This window comes from Lepisma saccharinum, chromosome 14 (assembly GCF_977018435.1).
Source record: "Lepisma saccharinum chromosome 14, izLepSacc3.1, whole genome shotgun sequence".
NCBI lineage: Eukaryota > Metazoa > Arthropoda > Insecta > Zygentoma > Lepismatidae > Lepisma > Lepisma saccharinum.
Window position 1 is genome coordinate 61,493,541 of NC_139242.1, and position 21,980 is coordinate 61,515,520.

Genomic DNA, 21,980 nt, shown 5'->3' on the forward strand with positions numbered 1-21,980 from the left:
TCGGAAAATACAGTATGTAACATTGTTATTCGTACACATAGAATTTCCGAGGAAACAAGTCATATCTACTAATAAATATAATCATTTTCATATATACCTGGAAATTAATGTTAATGAAGGTTTCACCAACAAATGTCAATAAAAATGTATGTTGAAAGTATATAAACAGAGCATATAATTTGTGTGAAAAGACAAAAAAACACGCTGTTTCATGGAACATTGTAATTCGTACAGGCGAGAGTTTCAATCTTCATCTCATACAGCGCAACCGCTATTCGGGCGATTTCTTGCAGTTTGCAACTTCGTAACAAGTTTGAACATGCAGGCGCGCTCCCCGTCAAGCGGAATGCTAGCGTAGGTATTGTTGTAGGCCTATCGTCTATCTATCAGCGTGTTCGAAATGGGCAAGGTGAAGGAACTTAGTTCCGATCTGAAGGATGTTATTATAAATTTGGCCCTTAGAGGTTATTCGTTAAGAAAAATTGGACAAACGGTCAATAAATCACACTCCACAGTTCAATACATAGTAAACAAATTTAGAGAGGAAGGTTCAACACAGAATATGTCGAGAAAATCAAAAGAGAGACGGTTGAATAAACGTGATGAACGCTTTATTTTAAAAACAGTGCGAGAAAACCCCGGAGTATGTGTTCCTCAGTTACGACCATTAGTAGAAAATGTTGCTGGCAAGATGATGTCCGATCAAACTGTCCGACGTGCCTTGTGGAAGCATGGATATCATGGCAGAATACCACGAAAGAGGCCGTATGTAAATAAGGTGAATCGCAGGAAGAGACTTTCATTCGTGAAAGAGCACATCCACAAGGACCAGGAATTTTGGGATAGTGTCATATGGTCAGACGAGTCTGGAGAAAATCAAATAAAGACAATGATCACATTAACACAGTTCCAACAGTTAAACACGGTGGTGGGTCATTAATGATTTGGGGCTGTATGTCGTCCAAAGTTTATTGATGATATCATGGATGCATAATGTCTATTTGGACATATTGAAGAACAATGTAAAGCAGAGTGCCCCAAAAATGGACATGCCGCCTATCTACAGATTCCAACAAGACAATGACAGTAAGCATAAGGCGCGAGTTAACATGAATTGGCTAATATGGAATGTGCCCAAACTACTACAAACACCAGCTCAAAGTCCAGACTTAAATCCCATTGAGCATTTATGGGCAATTTTGAAGAGGCGAGTCCATAAAGTAGGCGTCAAGTACAAACAAGAGTTGAAAACTGTTGTGCAAGCCGAGTGGAATAAAATAAGCTCTGAAACATGTCGGAAACTGGTTAATTCTATGAAGAACAGGCGTCAAGCAGTAATTAAAGCCAAAGGATACGCATCAAAGTATTAGAACTGTCAGTCAATTTGCTCTGAATATACTTTATCCTTTTATATTATTAAGTGTACGAATATACGAATAGAAAAGTACAAAAAATGGCATGTTTCTCTTTCAGTTTCATTTAATTTATTATTGTCATTGGTTAAATAGAATTTGGGTAAGATTTTATGTTCCTAATGATATAAGTTATTGAATTGTAAAGAAACAATTTCAAAAGAGTGTATTTCCTTTCAGATATTAAAGCATTTTCTTTGAAAATCCGTGTTTTTTGCGAATAAGAATGTTACATACTGTATGTGGACTAGTCATCCCCGTGGCTGCTCTCATGCCAGAGTTTCAAATGCCTTATAGAGCAAATTGAAAGGAGAGCTTCGGTTTCGAAAGCCAGTACATCCAGAAAACAGCTGCGAAGGGACTCGATACACGGCCCATGCGTATTCAACGAAAATCTGCTGGTCAGGCCTAGGGATGGCCAAACGGATCCGGATCCGAAAAATCCGGATCCGGATCCAAAAGTTACGGATCTGGATCCGGATCCGAAGATTCCGGATCCGGATCCGGATCTGAAAGTTTCGGATCTGGATCCGGATCCGAGAGTTCCGGATCCGCGGATCCGGATCCGGGTCTGAAAGTTTCGGATCTGGATCCGGATCCGAGAGTTTCGTATCTCAATCCCATTATAATATTACCACACCTTAAAAGGTATTATGATCTTCGATTACAAAGAAATTTTTCGTTAGTCCTAGAAGAATTTTTTCAAGTGTTGTTCCTAAAATACTTTGCTACGCATCGGCTAACACACTCGTGCACACATGTCAGAGGTGATTTTGTAAATGCCATTGAAACGAATATGTATTCATTCGAATGTATTGGAAATGAAAACACACATAAATGTGAGACATTCCATTCCAGGATGAAACCTTTAACACATATAACAAGATAGAAATGTTATACAAAAATTATACAATTGTTCTACAGTTACAGTTCTACAAATTAAAATAAAACATTATAATATATGCAGTGTTAAATAATTACAAAGTGTAAGACTATCAAGGGAGGTTATCTAAGTATCCCCCTCCGATTTCCATGAAACTTGGCAGGTGTATAGTGGGGCCCAATGGAAGAAATGCGTGTTTTTTTTGTTTCAGTTAAAAAACTGTTTTAGGGGGCAAAACCCCCTCAAATGTCAGGATGAAGACAAATTGAAGTGAGGGTCTGACCCCTGTGTCCCCCTCCGATTTCCATGATACTTGGCAGGTGTGTGTATAAACGGGCCCAAATGAAGAAATACGTGTTTTTTTTTTGTTTCGGCTAAAAAACTGTTTTAGGGGGCAACCCCCCCCCCTCAAATGTCAATATGAGGACAAATTTAAGTGGGCATTTAAGTTATGTGCCCCCTCCGATTTCCATTAAACTTGGCAGGTGTATAGTGGGGCACAATAGAAGAAATACGTGTTTTTTTTTTTTGTTTCAGCTAAAAATCGGTTTTACAGGGCGAAACCCACTCAATTGTCAAGATGAGGACAAATTGAAGTGGGGATCTGACCCCTGTGTCCCCCTCCTATTTTCATGACACTTGGCAGGTGTGTGTATAAACGGGCACAAATGAAGAAATACGTGTTTTTTTGTTTCGGCAAAAAATTTGTTCTAGGTGGCAACCTCCTCTCAAATGTCAAGATGAGGACAAATTGAAGTAAGGATCTGACCCCTGTGTCCCCCTCAGATTCTCATGAAATTTCATTTGGGCCCGTTTATACACACACCTGCCAAGTTTCATGGAAATCGGAGGGGGAGACTTAGACCTCCCTTGTAAGTGTATTAATTAATTACAAATCGCGCACGCGCGCACACACGCTATATGTATATATGTGTGTGTGTATGTATATTATATATATACGTAGATTAGCAGGTAACAATATGTTTTATAAGCACATTCTTACTTTCCAAAGAAGCGCATGTGGGATGGCAAAACGGATCCGGATCCGAAAATTCCGGATCCGGATCCAAAAGTACCGGATCCGGATCCGAAAGTTCTGGATCCGGATCCGGATCCGAAAATACCGGATCCGGATCTGAAAATTCCGGATCCACGGATCCGGATCCGAAAATTCTGGATCCGGATCCGAAAGTTCTGGATCCGGATCCGAAAGTTCTGGATCCGGATCCGAAAGTTCTGGATCCGGATCCGAAAGTACCGGATCCGGATCCGAAAAAATTTGGGATCCGGATCCTTAGGATCCGGAACCAACCGGATCCGGATTTCGGATCCGCTAGGATCCGGATCTGGCCATCCCTAGTCAGGCCTTGCCCGTCGAAGAGCTGTTCTACAAAAGAGTTTATTATTATTATAGTTTTCATTATTAGAATCCTGGATGCCAAAGTGAAGGTTTACTGTCCCGCATCAAGAGAAAAAGTTTAAATCGGACGCTGAGTGGAGGTTGCAGTTTTTGTATGTGTAGGATTTCTCGTTCGTGACGTCATGCTGCTCTCTGTGTTTATTTCGCCTATAGAGATGTTCATTTGTCACTGCGCCACAAGTTTAATACAATCTGTGAGTTGAAGGGGCGTGTACGGAACTGAACGGAACTGTCAAAAAGGAAGTGAAGTTAATATGGTGTATGTGGCTCGTGTCGTGTTTATGTGGAGGAAACCCTTTTATCTAATCCTTCTTGACAGGAAAGAGGCTGTTAGGTACGTACATTATGTTTCTTTATTTGGTTTATAGTATGCTTGAATATTCGCTGTGTAACAGATTATTTCAGAGTGAGAATATACACGTTTCTCGTAATGGATATAGGAGGGAAGTCAGTCAATCGAACTAGTCAAATCAAAGATTGCTTGAAGCAGGGGTGCTCACAGGGGGGATTAACGCGCAGGTTCAATCATCTAGATTTTTGGGGGGTATTTTTCCCCTTCAAATAATATAAAATTCGTCATTTATATATTTTTCCAAAATATATGAAAAAATTTACACCTTATGTGCACCATATTTAATCCATTAGATGAAAAAAAGGAAGTGTTTAAGGGTATTATCGAATGGGTGGGGGGATACACATATTAGCCCTTAATTGACACGTGGGTTCTGTGGGGGGGGGATACTGAATTAAACGTTGGGGGGGGGGGGTCGAACTCTAGGTCTTAGATTATGGCGGGTATTTTAGTTAGAGGGGGATTGAGCATTAAATTGAGGAGGGGTATCCAATTCTTGTGTATTACTATTGTTCTTATACTTTTGCGAAGATTCTGGTGGAGACTGAGAATTATTTTTTTTGAGGAGGCAATATCCACTCTTCAATATCAACAGCAAGTCTAAAATTGGCATGGAAATTTTGGTGGGAGGATTGAGTATTAAATTTAAAGGGGGAGATAGGAAGCTCTTGATAAAGTGTTAAATCTTAGATTGCTAAGTGATTTCTGTATTGGAGACAGAATGCGAACATTACATTTTGAAGACTGTATTTAGCGATATGGTTTTCGACCCCGAACGTGCCAAAAGAGAAGCTGGAAAAGAGTAAATATCGCGGGATTCTAAGAAAATATTGACACCCCATTAAATTAATATTCTTGAAAGCCTGGAAAGAAATGGGTGTAAAAATTTTCTTGCTCGCTTCGCTCGAAATGATGTGCTCCGTGGATGCGTGTTTGGCGCATTACTGAATTGAATGTGAGGTTTTATAGCACAGCTGCATTACAAGACATAAGCGATGTTCTCGGTATTCATTAATAACATCATTTCTTAACATATAATGCTTAGTGTTAGTATGCTGCTTAATTTAAACCAGATGCATAATTTGGAACAAAAATATATCGATATCGTTCACCTACTAATCTTGGCAAGTCTTTCTGGGGTATGGAATCTGTCTTATTTTCTTTTTCATAATGTTTTATTGTCACACACGGTAGGCTACTCCTACACATATTTAACATTGCACAAATGTACCACCCTTTTGCATAAATGAAAATGAATAGCAGCCGTTGCTCCAAGATTGCATTTTTATTTCAGGGGCGTGATGCTGATCACATCACCCCCACTCACGACCGGATCAAGAAAGTGTGGGGCGTTACCCCCACACCCCCTATACGCCTTCATGGCGTGGTGCTATGCACAGGGGAACACTTTACCTTTACCTTTAGGCAGGCCCGTACCCAAGAGGGGGGGCAAGGGGGCCATGCCCCCCACTCGAGCCATGAAATATTTTAAAGCGCACCTATAAAAACTACATAAATAACATGGACGATTTTTCAGATTTTGCAAGAATTTCAATTTTCTTCTTGCATAAATGAATGGGATGTTTCTGAAGAGAGACTCCAGAAGTCCGCAGTGTAGTATATTTAGCAATTTTGGTTTTATAACCATTTATGCAAAGTTACCAAACTTTGGTCGGGACAGTTCAGTGTTTTTATTCCCTGTCCTGTTTAACTTATAAATATAATATTTGTAAACATAGATTATCTTTATTACAAATCAAATCATGACTGATCAATGGTGGTGGTTTAAGAAAACTGAAAACATTGTTAATTTGTGAATATTGTATAATTCAAATACTTTTGAGATTGAGAATGGAATGTAAGCAATAAGCACCGAGCTGTACCCCATGTCACAGCTTCTCTCTATAAGCGACTGTATTGTTGATTGTCAGGTCAGGGAGAGAGGATGGGGGGCTATCACTGAGTTGATTTTTTCCTCGTTACTTTGGTCCATAAGATTGCAACACTACAATTATACATCAAGCTGTAATACTGCCATAGCGTTGGTAGTCACATCCAGGGTACAAATTCCCATGGCGGAGGGGGATCCTGTCCCACCAACGATCCTGTTCAATTAAGATTCAGCCCCTCCTCCCCATCAAAATTTTCCGAGGGAAAGAGTTTTTCTTATAACAATAAAAATAGGGGTGTAAGAGGTGATCCTTCCACATAGGACACCCAATTGTCAACCTCACTTCCACTTAGTACACCCTGGACTGCATTTTGCAAACTAACGAGGCTCTGGCGTCTGTGTTTTATCAATGTGGGTGATGTGCCCCTTTACACCCTCTGCTTTCAACCGAAGTCAGAATGTTTTAATATTTTAGTAAACGACATTACAGTTAATATAAGTAAGGTAAGGGGCTGGACCCCGTAAAACGTGACTGGTGCAAAATAGCCTTTAAGTGCTGATGCACCCAAAAATTCAAATTCAAACAATAGAAATAAGTAATTAGTTTTGACTTTATACATACTTTACTCAGAATAATAGCAGAAACACATACAAAGAATTACGTCTGTGTGTTGCATACATCTCTTGCTCTCTCTCTCTCTCTCTCTCTCTCTGTCTCTATCTTTCTTTAGAGCTGGTAACAGCATGAGGTTAAAAAGTACTTCTATAGTCATAGATAAGATTTTATAATATATCAAAATGGACCAGTGAGGAACGGAGCCGTAGCTGGGGGGGGGAGGGGGTTGTCATTATAGTCACCCTAGGCCCCTGGAACATAGAAATAGACCGACCTGCTATTTCTCCTCCATTTCTCACCTCTCGTCAGAAATAAAACATAGCACTTACATGTTAATTTAATAGGAAAGTAATGTGTTCTCAAAGTCTATTATTTTTTGCCCCTCCACCTAGTTACGTATATCAGATTTTTAATTTTAAATCGAATTTGCTGATGTGAACAATACCACACACTGCTTGAATGAAGATGATGTGGGATGCATAACCGACTGTCCTTTTATTAGCCACATACCTTAAATGCTAAGTTTTATTTTCATCAGATTCAACGGAAAAGGGTAGGTACATAAAATTTCTTCAATGTCTAAGTATGCGAGCTACATCTAGGCAGGGGGGTGCAAATTCGGTGCAGGGGGTGCGAAAATATATTCTCGTCCTGGGCGCTGAAATCTGTAGCTGCAGCTTTGATAAGGAGATATTTCCTTTGGAGAGACCATTAACAGATTTACACCATTATAGATGTATAACACAATAAAAGTATGAAATTTTATTGATAATTATTAATAGAAAGGAATAATTAAATCAAATCTAACACTTATTAAAAACTTTTCACCTATTGTCTAATTTCTTGTCATTTTGCACCAATTGTTAAAAGTATTAATTTGCTAGTTTATAAATGTACCAAATTAATTGATTTATACATGTTTAATTATATTAATTAATTATTTAATAATTGACATATATTTCATGACAATTACATATATATATATATATATATATATATATCCACGGTTAGGGCTTGCTCCCCCCTCAAAACAATCCTTGGTACGGGCCTGCATATAGGTATTATCTTTATTTCCTAGTGTAAAAATTCTGGAAAATAGTAGAGGAGAAAGTCTAAATATGGGCAAAGGTTTAAATATGGGTTTTGGATTTATCAGCGCTCCCGGGCGCTGCAGCTTGGCAGAGGCTATTGGAACTGGTTCAAGGACAAAGGTTGCGGTGCTAATTCGCAAGAGTGGTGGTTAGTTTCGGCCTTGGGCTCTGTTATAGAATTGCGACCTCCGAAAACTTTTTTGCAGGTATGTTTTATCTCAGCGTTTTCTGAATTGTCATCTGCTATGTATAGGGTATGATATTGGCGGTACAAAAAACAAATGTGTGCTTTTATAATGTCATGATTTGTTTGTGAAATATGTACCACAGAGAGCGAAAATAAATTGAAGAAAAATAACGCGATGGTCTAAATATGGGCTATGACATGAGGTCTAATGCTGAAATCACATTTCCAACAAATATTTGGATGTTTTTCTTCATTTCGATTTTTCCCATTCCGCGTGATTTTCAAAACAACAGATTATTCATAAATATGAATTTCATAATGTTTTAGCGATAAATGACTGTTTTCTTAAATTTTAATTGCTTTCTGTGATATTGCCACTAGTGGACTATCCTACATCATTTTACCATTTTTTGGAAATTGCTTTTTTTAAAAAAAAAAATGGAGACCTTCTATACTTTAGCATGCTTTTACATTTAAGTATATATTTCATAGATATGCATTTTAAAGGCAGGTGCTTGATATTTTAATTTTTTTCCTCCACAAATGACAAAATAAAAAGGGGGCCCCATATTTAGACTAGGGATGGCCAAACGAATCCGGATCCGTTCGGATCCGGGTCCGAAAGTTCCGGATCCGGATCCGAGAGTTTGGTATCTCAATCCCATTATAATATTACCACACCTTAAAAGGTATTATGATTTTCTATTACAAAGAAATTTTTCATTAGTTAGTCCTTCAAGATTTTTTCAAGTGTTTTTCCTAAAATACTTTGCTACGCATCCGCTAACACACTCGTGCACAAAAATAATCTTACTTGTTTAACATAAAATGTCAGAGGTGATTTTGTAAATGCCATTGAAACGAATATGTATTCATTCGAATGTATTGGAAATGGAAAAACAGATAAATGTGAGACATTCCATTCCAGGATGAAACCTTTAACACATTTAAAAGATATAAATGTTATACAGAAATTATACAATTGTTCTTTATTACAGTTTTACAAATTAAAATAAAACATTATAATATATGCAGTGTTATATAATTACAAAGTGTAAGACTAACAAGGGAGGTTATCTAAGTGTCCTCCTTCGGTTTCCATGAAACTTGGCAGGTGTGGCCCAAAGGAAGAAATACGTGTTTTTTGTTTCGGTTAAAAAAACTGTTTTAGGCGGCAAAACCCGCCTCAAATGTCAAAATGAGGACAAATTTAAGTGGGCATTTGACCCCTGTGTCCCCCTCCGATTTCCATGAAATTTGGCAGGTGTATAGAGGGGCCCTATGCCCCCTGTTTCTTCCTATGCCATATTTATGTGGTTTCGGGGTCAGATCCCCACTTCAATTTATCCTCACCTTGACATTTGAGGCGGGGGTTGCCCCCTAAAACAGTTTTTTTTTAGCTGAAACACAAAAACACGTACTTCTTCCCTTGGGCCCCTCCATACACCTTCCAAATTTCATGGAAATCGGGGTGGCACACAGGGGTCAGATCCCCGCGTCAATTTGTCTTCATCTTGACATTTGAGGGGGGGGTTTTGCCCCCTAAAACAGTTTCTTTTTTTAGCTGAAACACAAAAACACGTATTTCTTCCTTTGGGCCCCTCTATACACCTGCCAAGTTTCATGGAAATCGGAGTGGCACACAGGGGTCAGATCCCCGCGTCAATTTGTCTTCATCTTGACATTTGAGGGGGGGTTTTGAACGGATCCGGAACAGTTTGGATCCGGATCCGAAAGTTCTGGATCCGGAACCGGAGCTGAAAGTTCTGGATCCGGGTCCGAAAGTCCCGGATCCGAATAATTTTAGGATCCGGAACCAACCGGATCCGGATTTCGGATCCGCCAGAATCCGGATCTGGCCATCCCTAATTTAGACCTTTTCCTCTTGTATTTTTAACAATATCCCAATAATCAAATAGTAATGTATACATGTAAGATACGTTATAAGTGGATTATCCAGCAATCTTTCCCCCACCCTCAAAGGTATCCAGATGACTCTACAAACAGATATGCTTGAACATTGTGGGATTTGTGTAGGGAGTAGGACAAGTGGAGGAAATTTTCTTCGTAGTTTGTCCAATATTCTCCCAGCAGCAAGAACACTGGGCAGGAAGTGATATCCGATACCTCTCAACAGCTGTGCAGCACGCGTTCCATTGACATTCACTGCAACTTACATCATTCGAGATAAACGGAGAAGTGCGAGAAACATTGTCAACAATATTCAAGTTCATATTCCATTGTTCACACTGATTATCATTATCTTGAAATAGTATTTTGTATTTTTATCTACATAATATGAATGTCCGAAATGACCAAATCTGATTTTTTTGTGTGTCTATTTGCGTGAGACACGAGAGAATCCGATAAAAACACTCAAGTTTAGTTTGAACAGCACTGACTGTTATACAAGTTGTTTGCTTATCGGCAAATTCAAGCATAATATGGGAATTGTTGAAATAATTGACAGGGTACTATCTTGATAAAAAGATACATTCAATGGACTTTTGCACGCTAGTAATTAACTAGTAAGTGAAGCCTTGCATAATCTTTGGGGGAAATTGCGGTTTCATCATTCGAGACGTGAGTTTTCACATTCACCGAAATTCGCTTGTTTTTTCTTCATTTCCTCCTCCTTACATCCAGTGGCGTAGCATGGACATTTCGGGTGGGAACGCCAATTCCAAAGGAAGGGTCGGTCCTTTCTTGCTTAATAATTTACTTATAGTATTAGTCGCCACAGGTATTGTTTATTTGCCTTAAGTCATCTGGGTTTTCAATAAAACATCATCCATGCATGTTTTAGCTAGAAAATTAGATGCCTCACTATGCCACAAATGTTTTGAACTCTGGTGTTTTATACCTTTCTGCATGACGCAAGTCATTAAAAACCTACCTGAATCACAAGCGCCTCTGCACAACAGTAGACGTCATTGTTGTGGGTGATCCAACTACTGATTGATTTGGTTTATTTTACTTCGCTTTTCTACCACTTTTGGTTAATCGCGAATACGAATATGAGTGATGATATTGATGAAGGGACACTCGCAAAGAACACCCGTGCTCACTCCTGGATTCGAATCAGGGGCCTCTGTCGTCTTGGCGCGCTGTGCAAAACACTCTGACACGGAGGTGGGTGGATGATTCAACTATAGTACACTATAATGACGTAACATTGCCGATTAGTAGGCTAATTCAGACCACTGTTTATTACATCTTTAGAATGTTGATAAACATTTTCAAATAATTTTGTCCAGAGACCATTCGATGTTAAGAGTTTTCAAATGAACGCTAAACATTTCCATTGACACAATGTTAAGCAGTTAGATACTAACGATATAATAATAATAATAATAATAATAATAATAATAAATAATAGTTTTGCGGGTTAAGTGGTAGAGCAGCCACAGGCTGAACTTCTACCACGAGGACTTCACCAACTAATTTGACAAAGCCGGTGTCGATCTTTTAGTTTTTAATGCACATCGCTGTTCGTGCGATAAATTATACAATGCAGTGGCCATTAAGAAGTGGTATATTTGAGTTTGGTAAAGTTACGTCAGTCAATATTGCGTATTGTAACATCACATAGCACGAGTGGCATGAGCGCGAAGAACCGGGTAGAAATTCTACCGCTGTAGTCTGCTTCAGAAGGCAGGAAGGGTCACGTGAACCAATCACAGTAGATCTCTGCTCCGTACGCTGGCGTACGAGAGAGCATTTACGCGCTTGCTGTAGAGATCCAAGCTTTCCATCCAGAAAGGCAGCAAGGAATATAGTCATTTACGCCGAACCTGCTCGGCGTCCGGCTAGGAAAGGCATTGAAAAAATAATGCTAGAACGAGTGTTGTTAGTGGAGTGTTGCAAGCGGATCACGGAAAAATAGCTATTTTAATGCCATGAAGGTCAAACATATATGAAATTAGTCACGTTTTACTTTATATTCACAGCATTTACGCATTTTTGAAATTTTAAATCTGGGAACGCCGGGCGTACTATAACGCTACGCCACTGACATATACCAGTCTTATATATTTTCTAGTTCTCAATATCATCCATCCCCCCTAAGTTGTTGCTGTTACAAATACACTTTATGCACATGTAGGCTAATCGGGACTGAACCTACAGTTTAAAGTAGGATCCGAACCACTGTGCAATGTACCTCCACCAGGTATCGAATCCTGGACCCCTTGATTACAAAGCGAAGACCACTACGCCATCGAGGAGGCCCGTTTTCTGAAAATAGAACAAGACTTTTCACACTTTAACTACACAGGGTAAGAAAGATTATCGCCGCCATCTTGGAATTACAACGCCATATTGGATTTACGCCCCGCTCTGTCTGAGGCCAGTTGTTTTTCAACAACCACTCTCATGTTAGAATATACTCTCAAAAATGTGTATAACTAATAGCAAATATTTTTGAACGGGCTTGGAATTGGTTGGAAAATAACGTGGATACAAGTATTTAAGTGACGCAATATGAGTAGAGGGTTTACCATGCAAAAAAAAATTGTATAAAGTTGAAAATTGGTGGAGGGTTGTTTTAGACGTGCATGAATAATATATTATTTAAATAAAAGTCCTCAAAGATCCGATATCTGCATCGACCAGGTATAACGAATTCAAAATTGTTGCTTGCAAACCAGGAATTAGTACAGGACATTAGGTTCTATACATTTAACTTCAGTCGGCTTGAATGCCTACCCGAGAATTAAAACCGCTTGTAGGTATTCGTCCTCAACGACCTTGAACGGCCACGGTCACTAGTATAAACACCTCCTCTGATGAGCTCTTTCCATTACAACTGCTGGATAGTCCGATACCCTGCTGACCGTTCATATTGGGTTTCCTCCTTCAGACACAAAGTCTGTCTCGTCTCATTTTCTCCCGCTTTTTAAATTTATATTTTACAGTTTAATCCTGCCTTCAATCTCTCGTCTCTACAATCTCGGTTAGAGTAAGTTGTGCAGTTTAATAGTGATTTGTTCATCAATTAAAAATATTGATTTGAACAAAATGATTGCTTTGATGAATCAAATGGTTCGTGCAATCTTTTGTTTTAGCCTTTAGACATTTTGTCTTGATTGATTTTGTGAAAACAAGATAAAGGCCATGTATTGTCTGTTATCATTATGTTGATAGACACTATAGGATCTTGCACTTAATGATTAGTCGTTTTTATTTTTATTCTTAGTGATATGTCAAGATTAATATGTATTTCTATATAAAATGCTGTCATAACAATTTTAGACGTTGAGTAATTTGACTACTCATGGGTTCGGTTTGGAGACCTGACCAGAGCGTGGTTTTCCCTTTCATTACTCATTCCTTGATTTCACCCTATTATCATTCAACTTTATCGTCGCGATGAAGAAGTAGAGAAGCGACGTCAGACAAGCAATATGCAAGCATATAAACTAATAACACGATGGACAAGTGTCATCGAATAGTGTGTTGGCGATTTTTTATTTTTTATTATTATTATTCATTTGCATCTCGTAGAAACAATTTCACTAAGAGAAGATCTTCGTAGAACGTTAGAAATTTTCATCGTTTAAATATGGAGAACCCCCCCCCCCCTCCCTCATCCTGGTAGACGTGGTTGTGATAGAGCACGAGGGGGTTCGTGAGGTCCACAGGCATACATAGAAAAACATATTCTAATTCGTGTTGCGAATTTCTTCATTCTTCATTACCTTGGAATAAGTGTCTCCTAAATGATTATGGAAAACTCAACTATTATCGTCAACAACAATTTACTGCATTATTTGTTTTAAAAATTAAAGAATGGTACATTTTGATATTAATTTATCAAATTTGAAAATTAAAGCTTACAGTTATATTGAAGAGGAATATTGCTATGGATAACACAATTAATGTACACTCCTGTTCACATAAAGTGACACACTTCATAGGGTTGAACAGGTGAATAATGTGCCATTTTATCTGATCAGAAGTGTACATTAATCCTATATTTACGTACTTCGATACCCGGTGGAAGCACATAGTAGTTCGAATCCCCGATTAGCCTTACTGTGCACAAAGTGGACTTAAAACACCAAATCAAACCAAACTATATTTACGTACGATCAGGGTGTCAACAAATAATATTTTATTGGTTAGTAGGGCGAAGTTTAATATAATAATAATTACAACTGTTGAAAGTTCGCTAGTCTTGAGTTACCGAGAGTTAAATTCCTCCCTATAATTCTCTCATCATCCCTTCATCAATTTCATCTAATCACCACTCCTCGCGATCAGGAAATTAGGAAGAAAAGCGACGAAAAGTGAAAGAATATAGAACTTGGGTCTTGTTGCCTTCACTTCACTAATAAGCCAAAAAAATATTTTTCTGGCCACTACAGGCAAAAAAAAAATGGTGAATTGCGTGTTGCCATCCTATAAGGCGCTTACTCAGTTTAAAGGAACCCGTCACGTCTTTCAAGATGGCCTTCGGCTGTTTAACGTTGTACCTTGTAATAAATAAACTTTCCTTTCTGTTTTCACGTACGGAGGCCGCAAGGACCGGCGAGAGGGAATGGTGCATTGCCCCTGTGTGCTATTTATCACAACTGCTCCGAAGCTCGGTCGCTACTCGAAGCAGAGATGGTAATTCGAGCGAAATTTCCCTGGGCGGAGGGAAACAGGGAAATTTTCTCGAAATAGTTGCGGGAAGTCTGGGCAAAAATGGCGGGATTATTTTTATTTTACTCATAGCTTGTTTTGCTTTGTTGGACGAAGATTTAGAGTTTGATACAATTGGTCACTTATTTCAATACTTCTCGCGTGCTTTCAAAATAAAATAAACTTTTTTCTTCGGAGGAAGAAAATACACTTTATAGTATACGGTTTGGAACCCCAATTTCATATCTTGTATTTTTCTTAACTTATATGTTCGTTGCTTTTTCTGCATTTTAGATTAATCATGACGATGGATCGTGAATGATGATAAAACGAAATGGTTGAAGATACAGAGGGACAACGTGCAAAATAAGATTTTAGTTTCGAAAGGAACTTGGCGACTGTGTGGAAAATATTGGATACTCTTCCCTAAAAAAAAACTTTATTCTCATTTCAATCTATGCATGGGCGTCCGGAAGGGGGGGTCAAGGGGGGCCATGCCCCCCCCCCCTGGAAAATGAATGTGTATCTAAAAATTTTATAATTCACACATAATTTCATTTCAATCACAGTAATTTATGTTAATTATTATAAATTCGTTGAAGAAACATGATAATTTCAGACTGAAACAGTGTTTTTTTAGGGGGCATCACTATTTTGGAGGAAAATATGTGTCCTTTGCCCCCCTGGAAAAAAATTACCTTGCTTGCCCCTCCCTGGAAAAAATCCTGCGGACGTTCATGAATCTATGGTAAATACAGTATGCGCCAAAATATACAGTACTGAAATTAAAAGACGAACATTACATTGCTGTCACCTGTGAGTTTATTTATCCTGAAAGAAACACTACGTACACATTATTAGCGAGTTATAACTTCCTTTTCACTACTGAGAACACGAGCGGCTGGAGCTACGCCCCATCGACAAACGCACATGCGCGTTCGAGGTGCGCGAGTTTCAGTACTGTATATTTTGGCGCATACCGTACATCCAGAGAAAAAATAAAGTGTGTTAATTACTGACTTCCCTTCGCAAATATATACATGTGTGTGTTTACATATATAATATGTATGTATGTAGGGATATGTGGAGGTAGGGTCTCACACATTCTCGATCTCGGCCACTTTTTGGAGGTGATGTGGTCAGCACTGCTCTCCGAACGCCTTTACCTCCCAGGTTGAGGCTGAATGAACCCTAGAGCCGTTTTATGCAGGGGCAAGGCCGAAAAAATCCCATCTTAGATCACCCACCCCCGGGAATCGAGCCCAGGTCTCACCACCACCTCCAGGCGGTGATGATCTCACTCAGGCACGTAGCCAGAGGGGGTTCTGGGGCTGAAGCCTTTCAGAAATCCTACAAATATCTTAATTTAAATAGTGTATAGTGGTAATTAATTTTACTTCCTTAGCTGTGTTAAACATCTTGCATAATATGTAGACCTAAGTTGTAATATACTGAGAATTCATCCTCACGGCTATTATCCCCAACTCTTTCGCTTTTGGATGGCGGCTGCTTATTAGGGGTGAGCCCCCCACCCCCGAAATAAAATTCTAGCTACGGGCCTGTTCTCTTGTGTGGCAGTCGGACGCCCTACCGACTCGACTACCACAGCTTTCTACATATCCACACACACACACACACACACACACACATATATATATATATATACATATATCTCTCTCTGTGTGTGTGTCATGAAATTAATGAAAGTACAATCAAAAACATGTAGATGGAACGCCCGAGTCCGCAAGAATGCAGTCCAGGGTGAGAAGAGTATGCAACCAAAGCCTGACTGATACAAACGAGACTAATTCCAAATCAAAATTATTATACTTAATAGCTAATTCTTCAATACACGAGATAATCCGCAAAATAACATACCCACCAAGCTTTAATTTGATTGCATAAAGGAAAGTCACCCTGTACACTCGTCGTTGTTATTATTATTATGCTGCTTATTGAAATGATCGATTGAGATACTTCCTGCCGATCTCCGAGGTGTAGTTGTTAGCACAGCGCGCTACGACGCCACGGGTCTCGGATTCGAATCCCGGATGGGCCGGGGTGTTCTTTGTGAGTGCCCCTTCATCAAGTTAATTATATCATCACCCATCCTTATCGTCGAGATTAGCCAAAAGTGGAGGAAAAGCGACGGTAAATACAAAAAGTCAGCTCGAAAAGCCAAATCAGTTACTTCCTGTGCAATGATTAGGCCTACCGACGGATACTCAATTACTGAGAGTACAAGCAAATGCTGACTTTTAATGTTTTCGTGTCTAAAAAATATTTCCCACAGTGAATTATAAAGCCATCGTTAGTTGTATTTAATACACATAAAGGTAGCGCTGAAAAGTGGATTTAGAGGATTTTTTGGACAAAATTTATAGGGATAAGAGCAGTCAAGAGAAATACCGAGTGTCCCAGAAGTCTTTCCCTGATTACAAAGTTTATTCATATCCGCTATATGCAATGTAGAGATGTGAAAGTGGTGCCAAAATGTTGGAAAACTAACCAAGTTTATTTGTTGCAGGTTTCAGTGACGTGGCTGTGTCAGTGCCAAGCAATCCGGAATTAATGCTCTTGACATCGGGTGGCATCTTTCCATACAATGTTTCTTGGACTTGACAGGATTTGGGAATGAAGATAAATTCCATTTTTTTAAATACTAACTCATTGATGGCAGATATTCTAGACGAAAGAATTCTGTACATTTGAAAGTTCCTCTGCACTGTTATTGGTGACCGGGTCTCGTGATACCAGAGGACATGCTGAGCTTTTTCCTGATTTGTGAACATTTCCGGTTTTCTGGGCATTGACACTGCTACACTACAGCCACGTTACTCAAACCTGCAACAAATAAACTTGGTTAGTTTTCCAATATTTTGGCACCACTTTCACATCTCTACCTTGCATATAGCGGATGTGAATAACGTTTGTAATCAGGGAAAGACTTCTGGGACACCCTGTACATTTTCAACACACCGCATACATGGACGTCCGCAGGATTTTTCCAGGGAGGGGCAAGCAAAGTATTTTTTTTCCGGGCGGGGCAAGGGAGGCATATTTTATCCCATAATATTTTTATTTATTTATTTGAACACAACAGGCGAATGTCCAAATACAGTGTTCCATATTTTCTGATAAACATGAAGTATGTTAACGCTGAAGTACCGTACACAAAAAAAAGTAGTTACTAAAAACAAAAACATTAAAATAATAATGATTGAAAGAGTGACATAAAATGTCAGACGTAACTATCCAATACAAGAATTGCCTACATGAACACACAATTTCAAATATTACAATGTACAAATAATATCTTTACACCCCTCAAAAAACACTATTTCAGTCTGAAATTATCACGTTCCTTCAACACATTTATAATAATTAACATAAATTACTGTGTGGCTGAAATGGAATTATGTGTGAAATATATAATTTTCAGGTGGAAATTCATTTTCCGGGGGGGGGGCACGGCCACCCTTACCCCCCTCTTCCGGACGTCCATGACCGCATATAATGAAGTTGATATTATGTTTTTATTTAGAAATGAAGTCCCCAAGATTAGAAATGCATTACTGCGGAGCGTTATTGAACCGGGTTCTGATTGGCTGGTTCCAGCCTGGCACCTGGACGGCGACGGTCAAAAAGACGATTCAGCAGGAAATATCTAATCAAATCCATAAGATGCAGGCTTTATATGCGTTGTTCCAAAGCTTCCTCGAAAGTGCGGGAGTTTTCGTGGGAAATGGGATTTTTTTGGTTCAACCGGAGGGAATTTGTACGAAAACGGGTTACCCTATCTGGCAGTGTCTTTCGGGGCGTGCCGTGGCATGGGTTGTGCAACAGCGCGGCTGGGTTCAACGGCAGACCGACCCGGTTTACGGCTGGAGCCAAGGGCAACGGGTTGGGGAAAAGAACGTGCTCTCCGGATCGGTTAACTAAATCCACCTCGTTCCGTAAGAAGCCGACCCCCCTGGGCTACGTGGAAGAGAATGGCTTTGATTCATATGATGCAATAGAACGTGTCGTCGTCCCAGCTGGCTGTTACAAGGGGAATTTGTCATCATGCGTGCTTCTCGACTTGATGCGACATGTGTTTTGTATGGTAATGGGAGTTCTGTATATAAAGGCAGCTTGGTACTGAAGCGTGTTCACAAATTACCGAACCCATTGTGCGCAATGGGGCCTCCCCGATGGCGCAGCGGTAGTGTCTTCGACTTGTAATCAAGGGGTCCCGCGTTCGATACCCGTTGGAGGTACATTGTGGTTCGGATCCAACTTTAAACTGTAGGTCCAGTCCAGATTAGCCTTACTGTGCACAAACTCAATCAATCAAAGACTCATATAATTGCAACCAAAGGACATGGCATTGTTGAACTTAATATAAAACTGACTCCACAATTACAATGCTGAAGCACACTTGGACAGGATATTGCAGTGCAACAAATACGTAGTACATTTCATGTTGAAGTTTCTGTATACTTAAAAGAAACTGCTTTGTAATCAAGGGGTCCCGGGTTCTTGGTCGTTGCACATAGTGGTTCGGATCTCACTTTAAACTGCACGTCCAGTCCCAATTAGCCTTACTGTGCAAAAATTGGAGTTTAAACACCTACTCAATCAATCAAAGAAACTGCTTTATGATCGAATATATGATACAGATGATTTTTGATTGATTGAATTCGAATATTGATTAATTTGGTTTATTTTACTTCACTTTTCTGCCACTTTGGTCTAATCGCGAAGATGACGATGAGTGGTTGATTGATTAATTAAGTTGGTGTTTCAAGTCCACTTTATGCACAGTAAGGCTAATCGGGACTGGACCTACAGTTTCAAGTGGGATCCAAACCATTATGTGCCTCCACCGGGTATGACGATTAGTGGATATGATGAAAATAACGAAGAGGCAATCACAAAGGCCGGGAATCGAACCCGGGACACCCTTTTGTCGTAACGCTCTGTGCTAACCACTTCGGAGGTTGGTATAATAAAGATGCATTTCATTCTATTACTATTTATTACTAAATGCATTCGACCACTTCGTATTACGAGAAGCAGAAGAGTCAATTTGGTGCAGGGCTAACCTCATTATATGCATGCATTAATAATCTATGCAGTTATGGAATTGTAATCTGCACATCGTAATATTAATCTACCCATACGCCTGTCTAAGGAAGCTATCTGACTCAAAACCATTTAGAAATGTCCTCGAACCAGAGAACAATCATGGTCAATATCACTTGTTGACTTTAAAAAAATCTCATTTTGAAGATAACTTATCCTCCATACATTATGAATGACAGAAGAAGAGATAACAGTAGGCAAATCGTCCATTGCAATTTTTCCCCTCTCTTCTGCATCCTGCTTTTATTTTTTCAAAAATAATTGTGCTATGTTGGAGCAAGAGCTGTCTGCTCAGCTTATTGGCATCATTGTTTCAATTCATGACCCACCCTCACAATGAGGAAAAAATGTTCAATATGCCCACCCTCATGCTGAACACAAAGCCGCAGGCGCCTGATCCAATCGTGATGAACTTGTAAGAGAGTATCTGCAGTAATTGTGTAACAGGCCTCCACGATGCGTTGCTCAAGATGACGCCGATCACGAATTTTCCCGGCATACACAAGTTGCTTTCGTCAGTGTCATTGCTGTTACCTGCAAGTAAAGAAAACAATCCTCAGCATTTGATTGGTCGTCGGGGTGCTGTCGAGTGGCCACCCAGATCACCCGACTAGGCACCACTCGATTTTTATCTCTGAAGTCATCTGAAACATGCTTTTTACTATTTGCTGTGACCAATGATTTGTACCATAACTTTTGTACCACACCAGATAGGTCCAATGTCTTTACGGAAATTAATTCCTGAGAATTTTGATATGTTTCATGACCCCCTTTCAATTTGAAACTTTTGACTTGGATCCAAGATGGCGGACTCCAAGATGGCGGTCACATTCCTGACCTACCTGAAAAGGTTCGCCCCCGGGCCCATTCTTTGCTTGCGAAAACATGATGAACAATTCGCCTACTTACTTTTGCCGCTTGCTATACAACTACAAAACAATCGTGAAGTCTGACACTTGCACAGGAAGAAAGGTTCTCCTCCAAAATGAAATCGTACTTTTCATGCATTGGAAACTTGATTATGGATAACATTTATGGGGATATATCCTTTTGGCCGTCTCCACAGAAGTTGAGCTATGGCTCTCATTAACCCGTGAGCAATCCTCAAACATGAAATGAGTGGATCAAACGAATTCTTGTTATTAGTAAGATTATGTGCTCATTTGTGCCCATTGAACTGTTTTGCAGCAAGTTGGCTTGCAAGAAACGATTGATTATACATGCTCAGGCGTGTGGGAAAAATTCGCAGAATGCTGTGAAGGCCTACGTAATATTCTACCTTGGTCTCGAGTGTCGTTTGTTGAAATATCACTGTTACATCATGCTAATTCATTGACAATGATTTACGTTAGCGTTCTGTCATTTTTATCAACATCAAACGTTAACATTTGCCACGGACTCTCGATACAATTACAAACAAGCGTATATACTACACAATCGCCCAGGTTTCCAATGTAATTGCAATGAGTCAACAATTTATTGTATGAAAGTTACATTCAACGGTTTTAAATTTTTATACAACTTTTAATTGAGGCGCTCAGAATAATAACGGCAGATCCCAACCGACCTCGAATTTTGAGATACAAGTATGATGGTATACTGCTGCCACCTACCTTTCATATGCTGAAGTATCAAAATAATTGGGATAGCTTATGCCAAAACTCTCATATTCCACCTTTAAAATTTGTCCGTAAGGAAAATGAAAATATTATCAGTGAAAAAATGACATATCCCAACTGTGTGTGCTTTTGTTTATGTCCGCTACGAGTTTGGCGGCGTTGTAGACAATATGGCAGCGTCCGTGACCGAGTGTGTTGTTATGCCAGAATCTCCGAAAAAAGGTAAAAAATAATGAGTGAAAAACTCAAGTGAATTTTTCTCAAAATGAACTTTGGTTGGGATCTGCCGTTATTATTCTGAGCGTCTCAATTTAATAACCACTAACGGAAAGCAATCAAATAATGGGGTACATTAAATAATTGCAATTTAAAGGCAAGTATGGTGTTATTGTGAGCTATGGCAATTTCTTTATCACATGTGACGTAATGCAATCTGCATCACGTTTATTAACAAATAACTAGCCAGAACCCGAAAACTCGTGATGTTACATGTAAGAATATGCTATACATTTATAATACATATTTGATATAGAGGTAATACCTAAAATGTAAAGGAGCAATACAAATTACAATAAAAGTGCATAAAAATATACACAATAAATACATTAAAATACAATGTGGTCTTTAGGATCAGTTAAAATCATTATATTTGCTGACAGTAGAGTTTATAAAATATTTGTTTTATATTCTTTACAGGTTGTTAATGATGTTCCTTTTGTTCTTACACGAGGCGGCGTAGCTCGTTTAGATATTTT

The 21,980-nt window shown here is 39.2% G+C and overlaps 1 protein-coding gene across 1 annotated transcript in view; it reads left to right on the forward strand.

Moving 5' to 3' along the window:
• Positions 1 to 3,905: 3,905 nt before the first annotated feature.
• The window catches only part of Ae2 (anion exchange protein Ae2), a 201,188-nt gene continuing 183,113 nt past the window's right edge, over positions 3,906 to 21,980 (forward strand). The window contains exon 1 of the mRNA XM_083135766.1: positions 3,906 to 4,049. The gene's annotated coding sequence lies outside the window, so the exon portion shown is untranslated. The remainder of the gene's footprint in view (positions 4,050 to 21,980) is intronic.